General features: G+C 48.0%; 1 long non-coding RNA gene across 1 annotated transcript; it reads left to right on the top strand.

The window, feature by feature from the left end:
* The first annotated feature begins 608 nt into the window (after positions 1-608).
* On the top strand, positions 609-7,299 carry LOC139599011 (uncharacterized). The gene is made up of 3 exons (XR_011682134.1): positions 609-979; positions 1,416-1,504; positions 6,341-7,299. It is a non-coding gene; the product is annotated as an uncharacterized lncRNA (long non-coding RNA).
* Positions 7,300-7,594: the final 295 nt, after the last annotated feature.

The raw sequence follows: 7,594 nt of genomic DNA, 5'->3' as shown, positions 1-7,594 counted from the left end.
AGATATGGGGGGTGGGGGAGGGGTCTGTGTTTGGGGACATATCAGAGATTTTGCTGTCACAGAAACAGCCTTTTGCAAGGCAGCAAAGTGAGTGTCAGTGGAAACAATGTTTTAATTAGATTGTGTGGGAAGAGAACCGGAAAAGACTAAGATTTCGTAAACCAGAGTTTAGGTGGAGGAGACCAGGACAAGCACTTTGTCATTTGCATTATTCTAAGGAAACAAATGCTACTCAGAGAGCTATAAGGATTTTAGTAGAAACCAGTCGTGAGAAGCAAAGAAGTAACAGGGTGTTTGAATTATTAGAAAAGAGAGTTTCAAGTAATTTAAGAAACCCAGCAGAAATAATTAAAGTTGAGTGTGCTCAGCCTATTTTATACCTCAAGACTTTGAATTAAGGCAAAGAGTTGGGATGGAGTAGAAAGATAGGAACTAAGAAAATGGAGTTTTTAGTAGACAGGGGAGCAACATACTCACTGTTAAATAAAGCCTCAATGCCTATAACAGATGATGAAGCTATGGTAAGTGGGTGTCCTAGGGTGACGTTATGATGCTTGTATCCCCATTCATGTGTTCTGTTAATGTTGGATATTATGTTCTGTACCTTTAAGACTGGCTCTGACGAGTGAAAGTTTTGTTTTGGTTTTCTTATCAGCCTGGCAGGACACAGAGACTGCAGCTTTTGCTTTTCCTGCTTTTACTTTTTCCTTTGCTCTCTCTCGCTCTTGCTTGCTTCGCTTCTGCTTGCTTTTGCTCATTAGCTAGTTTAGCTAAACTGTCCAATTTCTTCCTGGACTGTTTCTCCTTTCCTTTTTCTGACCATTTTGAACCTGCTCCGGACTGGGACCTGGAAACACCAAGAGTCTGCACCTTGTGGCCTGAAGCAGCTGCCCCAGCGCCGGAGGTACTGAGAACAGAGTGACCACCCCCAAGAGAGACTTTCTGAATTTGTCATCTCTTTTCAGAGTGTTGCCATCCGGTATTGTTCATTTTGTGTGCTGGGGGGTGCTGTGCCTATTAAATAAACAGGTTCTTTCAACTTCTCTCTGAGGAATCCTTCCCGAACCAGTTGGGGGGAGGGGCCGTGGGGGTTTGCTTACTGGAGGGGCCCTAATTTGGAAATTCTCCTCCAAATTTGCCCTAAAACAGGACAAAATCTTGGCACCCAATGGTGGGGCAAGAGAGAGAGAGTGAAAAAACCCTGTTTTGAGCACATTTTGGTTGCCATTACTCTCTGTTTGTTTAAAGCAGTTTATAGCCATGCTTTCTGAATTCATAATGAGTGTTGGGGTGAAGGCTTGCATGTGTTTCTGGTCCCTAGGGTTTTTTGAGATCTTAATACCTCTGTGGTCCCTAGGTTTATTTTCTTATCCTGAAATAGTTCTAGTATTTTCCCTCATACATAGTTTTTACAGAAGAAGGACAGTGACCAGAATAGCTATCCTGCTGGGCTTGATGGCAATGATTTGCAAGAAGTTTATAAACATGCTGGGATCTGCTCCAGGTATGAATGGTTCCTGGCTATGGTTATGCATTCAGTTTGTTAGAGGAGGAGCAGCAGGGGATGAGGCTTTTCAGCCTTTGCTTTCCTTCTTCTCCTCTGAATCTGTTACATCACTATTGGAGAATGTTCAGTTTTCCCTGAATGTTAAAGAGACCATCTTTCTGGTATTCAGTCTGGTAAGCTTCCTCTATACAGTCTGCAGCTTCTCTAGAATGAGGGCTGAGATTTCTAGAGGGGTTGATGAGACTCCTGACCCAGGAGTAGACCCAGGCATGGAAAATCCCGAGTGGTAAAGAAAATGGGAAGATATGGGCCAAATCCTGAAAGAATCTTCTGACTCTATAGTCTGGGACTTTCCCCGTGAACAAATTCAGAACCCAGTTGAGGTAGGGAAATACCTGAAAGAGAAGTACCAGGATGAGCCTAAGGAGAAAAAGGTCATTGCAGTGAGCTGGGCCCTGGCATATACTTATCGCACTCTGTTGGAGACTGTAGGACAGCAGACAGAGGCAAGGGGGCAGGGAGATAAATCAGCAGCTATCCCAGTCACTCAGGCTGCAGCCAACACCACAGGCTAAAAGCCAGCAGCCAAAACAGATAGTGAGCCGAAGCCAGCAGCTAAACCAATGGCTGTTGCTACCAGTACTCGAAGTGGGAAATGCACGGACGAGACCAATCGACCAGTGGATGATGATGATGATGATGATGCAGCAGAAGGAACTTCAATGCCTCCTGACATAAAATCAGGAGTCAAAGCAGCAGGTGCAAGATCAGATGCAAATATTGAGTCTTTTTCCCTGAAGGACCTTCATGGCTTACGGAAGGATTACACCCGACGACCTGATGAATCCATAATTAGTTGGTTAGTCTGTCTCTGGGATGCTGCAGGCGAGGCTACAATTCTGGATGGCACTGAAGCAAGGCATTTGGGATCCCTGTCACATGATCCTGTCATCAATCAAGGAATGATGAGGGGGGATAACCCTCAGAGCCTCTGGGCACGGGTCTTGGAAAGTGTAGCCCAAAGATACCTGTGTGCAGATGATCTTTATATGCAACAAACACAGTGGAAGACCATAGAGCAAGGGATCCAACGCCTGAGAGAGACGGCAGTGGCAGAGATTATCTTCTCAGATGATGTAACAACTAGGAACCCAGACTTGGTGCCATGTACGTCTGTGATGTGGCGGAAACTTGTGCGACTTGGGCTACATGAATATGCTTCTGCCTTAGCCATAATGAAGAGGGATGAGAGGGATGAGACTGTGCTGGATATGGCAAGGAAGATCCGAGCATATGCAGATGCTGTGCATGGCCCAACACATGCCAGAATTGCAGCGGTAGAAACACGTCTGCAGAACTTAGAGGATAAGATAGAGGAGAATCATAAGAAGCTCAGAGAGGAGATTAAAGAAGACCTTCTCCAAATCTCGGCAGTACGGATCAGAGGTTCTGGTATCCAAGGCAGACGTTTCCCAGATGGGGAGAGAACGTACACCCCACAAACAGAGCTGTGGTTCTACCTGCGTGACTGTGGAGAAAACATGAGGAGGTGGGATGGAAAACCTACTGCTGTTCTGGCACGATGGGTGCGTGAATTGAAGGAAGCCACCAGGAAGAAAGCAGCTCCAGTTGCCCGTAGCCGAACTGCCCGGTATGATGCTGATGATGCCATGTCTGATCCCCTTGAAGGAACATCCAAGACATATGCCCAGGGAAAGAAGGATAACCAGGCTTAGAGGGGCCCTGCCTCTAGCCAGGTAGAGGCTAGGGAAAATCGTATTTTCTGGTCTGTGTGGATTCGTTGGCCTGGCACATCAGAACCACAACAGTATAAAGCTTTGGTTGATACTGGTGCTCAATGTACATTAATTCCATCGAGACATGTGGGGACAGAGTCTGTTTCTATTGCTGGTGTGACAGGGGGATCCCAGGATTTCACTTTGGTGGAAGCTGATGTGAGCCTGACTGGGAATGAGTGGAAGAAACATCCTATTGTAACTGGCCCAGAAGCCCCATGCATTTTGGGCATAGACTACCTTCAATGGGTATTTCAAAGACCCAAAAGGACTCAAGTGGGCATTTGGGATAGCTGCTGTAGAGACAGAGGGCATCCAGCAATTGAACACCTTGCTTGGGCTGACTGAGAATCCATCTGCAGTAGGACGCCTGACGGGAGAAGAGCAACAGGTACCAATTGCCACTTCCACAGTGCATCGACGACAGTATAGAACCACTCAAGATGCTGTGATCCCCATCCATAAGATGATCCAAGAGCTGGAGAGACAAGGGGTGGTCAGCAAGACCCACTCACCCTTCAACAGCCCCATTTGGCCTGTGCGAAAATCTGAAGGAGAATGGAGATTGACTGTGGACTACTGTGCATTGAATGAAGTGACTCCACCACTGAGTGCTGCCGTGCCAGACATATTAGAGCTCCAGTACAAGCTTGAGTCCAAGGCAGCGAAGTGGTATGCCACTATAGACATTGCCAATGCATTTTTCTCCATTCCTCTGGCAGCAGAATGCAGGCCTCAGATTGCCCTCACGTGGAGGGGCGTGCAGTATACCTGGAACTGACTGCCCCAGGGATGGAAGCACAGTCCTACCATCTGCCATGGACTGATCCAGACTGCACTAGAAAGGGGTGAGGCTCCAGAACATCTGCAATATATTGATGACATCATTGTGTGGGGGAACACAGCTGCGGAAGTGTTTGAGAAAGGAAAGGGAATCATCCAAATCCTCCTGGAAGCTGGTTTCACCATTAAAAAGAGCAAAGTAAAGGGACCAGCTCGTGAGATTCAGTTCCTGGGAGTGAAGTGGCAAGATGGATGGCGTCAGATTCCTACAGACGTCATCAACAAGATCACAGCAATGTCTCCACCCACCAATAAGAAAGAGACACAAGCTTTCCTAGGTGCCATTGGCTTTTGGAGGATGCACATTCCTGAGTACAGTCAGATCGTGAGCCCTCTTTACACGGTCACCTGCAAGAAGAACACTTTCCACTGGGGCCCTGAGCAGCAACAAGCCTTTGCCCAGATCAAGCAGGAGAATGCTTATGCGGTAGGCCTTGGCCCAGTCAGGATGGGACCAGATGTGAAGAATGTGTTCTACACTGCAGCTGGGAACCATGGTTTGTCCTGGAGGTTTTGGCAGAAGGTGCCTGGGGAGACTCAGGATCGACCACTGGGATTTTGGAGTCGAAGCTACAGAGGGTCTGAAGCCAACTACACTCCAACAGAGAAGGAAATCTTGGGTGCCTATGAAGGAGTCCAAGCCGCCTCAGAGGTGATTGGTACAGAAGCGCAACTCCTCCTGGCACCCCGACTACCGGTGCTGGGGTGGATGTTCAAAGGCAAGGTTCCTTCCACCCACCATGCCACCAGTGCCACATGGAGCAAGTGGCTTGCTCTTATCACTCTGCGCGCCCATATAGGTAAACTGAATCGCCCTGGGATTTTGGAGGTAATTACAAATGGGCCCGAAGGTGAGAATTTTGGTGTCACAGATGAAGAACAAGAACCAGTGACACGGGCTGAAGAGCCTCCTCCATATAACCAACTGCCCCCAGAGGAAACACGCTACGCTCTTTTCACTGATGGTTCCTGTCGCATCTTAGGGATGAACCAGAAGTGGAAAGCAGCCGTATGGAGCCCCACACAACAGGTTGCACAAGCTACCGAAGGAGAAGGTGGATCAAGTAAACTTGCAGAACTCAAAGCCGTTCAACTGGCCCTGGACAATGCAGAAAGAGAGAAATGGCCAAAGCTCTACCTCTACACTGATTCATGGATGGTAGCCAATGCTCTGTGGGGATGGCTGGAGAGGTGGAAGAAGGCTAACTGGCAGTGTAGAGGAAAACCAATTTGGGCTGCTGATGAGTGGAAAAATATTGCTACCAGGGTAGGGAGGCTACCTGTGAAAGTCCGCCATGTAGATGCCCATGTCCGCAAGAGTAGAGACAATGAGGAGCACCAAAACAATGAGCTGGTAGACCAGGCAGCAAAGATAGGGGTGTCAAAGATAGACCTAGATTGGGAACACAAGGGAGAGTTATTCCTAGCTCAATGGGCCCATGATGCCTTAGGTCATCAGGGCAAAGATGCCACCTATAAGTGGGCACGAGACCAAGGGGTGGATTTAACCATGGACAGTATTTCACAGGTTATCCATGGCTGTGAGACGTGTGCTGCCATCAAGCAGGCCAAGAGAGTGAAGCCCCTATGGTATGGTGGGCGGTGATCCAAGTTCAAGTATGGGGAGGCCTGGCAGATTGACTGCATCACACTGCCCCAGACATGCCAAGGCAAACGCTACGTGCTGACCATGGTGGAAGCCACCACTGGATGGTTGGAAACCTACCCTGTGTCTCATGCTACTGCCCGGAACACCATCCTGGGCCTTGAAAAGCAGGTCCTTTGGAGGCATGGTACCCCTGAGAGGATTGAGTTAGACAATGGGACTCATTTCAAGAACAGCCTTATCAACACCTGGGCTAGCGAACATGGCATTGAGTGGGTGTACCATATCCCCTACCATGCACCAGCTGCAGGCAAAGTGGAGAGGTACAATGGACTACTAAAAACCCAGCTGAAAGCTTTGGGTGGGGGATCTTTCAAAAATTGGGAGCACCATTTAGCAAAGGCCACCTGGTTAGTTAACACCCGAGGTTCCACCAACCGAGCAGGTCCTGCCCTGTCTGAGTCCCTGAATGTAATAGATGGAGATAAAGTCCCAGTGGTACGTGTCAGAGGTTTGTTAGGGAAGACTGTGTGGGTCAATTCTGCCTCGAGTACAGATAAACCCATTCATGCGGTTGTCTTTGCTCAGGGACCAGGTTGCACATGGTGGATAATGCAGAGACATGGAACAACACGATGTGTACCTCAGGGAGATCTGATTGTGGGGTGAGAATGATATGCAATATCACTGTTCGTTGGATGTTACTGCCATTGTCTGTACATTAAACCATACAGACATGAGATAGAAGGAAATGTGAAGGTGTTGAAGGTCTGGGAAAGTGGAAGATGGAGAAGGAGATGTGCAAGTGTCGAAGGTCTGAGCAAGTGATAGATGGAGCTTTGAGTGAGTAAGGTGAAAGGGGTGAAATCCTGCAGCTCTGTAGTATAGGGCATGGATTCAGTGGTCCAGTGTGGGGATGTGATGAAGGCATGATGGGTATTGCTTGTAAATTTTGGGGGAGCAGATGGAAATTATGTGTGAATAAATGCATGATGTGTGGTAGTATGTTGATGATATGGGGATAAGGGGTGGAATGTCCCAGGGTGACGTTATGATGCTTGTATCCCCATTCATGTGTTCTGTTAATGTTGGATATTATGTTCTGTACCTTTAAGACTGGCTCTGAAGAGTGAAAGTTTTGTTTTGGTTTTCTTATCAGCCTGGCAGGACACAGAGACTGCAGCTTTTGCTTTTCCTGCTTTTACTTTTTCCTTTGCTCTCTCTCGCTCTTGCTTGCTTCGCTTCTGCTTGCTTTTGCTCATTAGCTAGTTTAGCTAAACTGTCCAATTTCTTCCTGGACTGTTTCTCCTTTCCTTTTTCTGACCATTTTGAACCTGCTCCGGACTGGGACCTGGAAACACCAAGAGTCTGCACCTTGTGGCCTGAAGCAGCTGCCCCAGCGCCGGAGGTACTGAGAACAGAGTGACCACCCCCAAGAGAGACTTTCTGAATTTGTCATCTCTTTTCAGAGTGTTGCCATCCGGTATTGTTCATTTTGTGTGCTGGGGGGTGCTGTGCCTATTAAATAAACAGGTTCTTTCAACTTCTCTCTGAGGAATCCTTCCCGAACCAGTTGGGGGGAGGGGCCGTGTGGGTTTGCTTACTGGAGGGGCCCTAATTTGGAAATTCTGCTCCAAATTTGCCCTAAACCAGGACAGTGGACAACTGGCCAATCTGAAAAAGCATACTTTGCAAACCATGGAATCCTTTCGCATCTCAAAAAGCCAGGTGTGGGAAATCATTAGTGCTTGCCCAGACTGTCAGCTTGTGCAGCCACCTGCATCCACAGGAGCAGTCAATCCGAGAGGATTGCAAAGCCTCCAGCCGTGGCAAGATGATGGC

This window comes from Agelaius tricolor, unplaced genomic scaffold (assembly GCF_023055355.1).
Source record: "Agelaius tricolor isolate 1412-34295 unplaced genomic scaffold, bAgeTri1.0.p SCAF_21, whole genome shotgun sequence".
Lineage (NCBI taxonomy): Eukaryota > Metazoa > Chordata > Aves > Passeriformes > Icteridae > Agelaius > Agelaius tricolor.
Note: the sequence above shows the minus strand (reverse complement) of the source record. Positions and strands in the feature narration are given on the sequence as shown.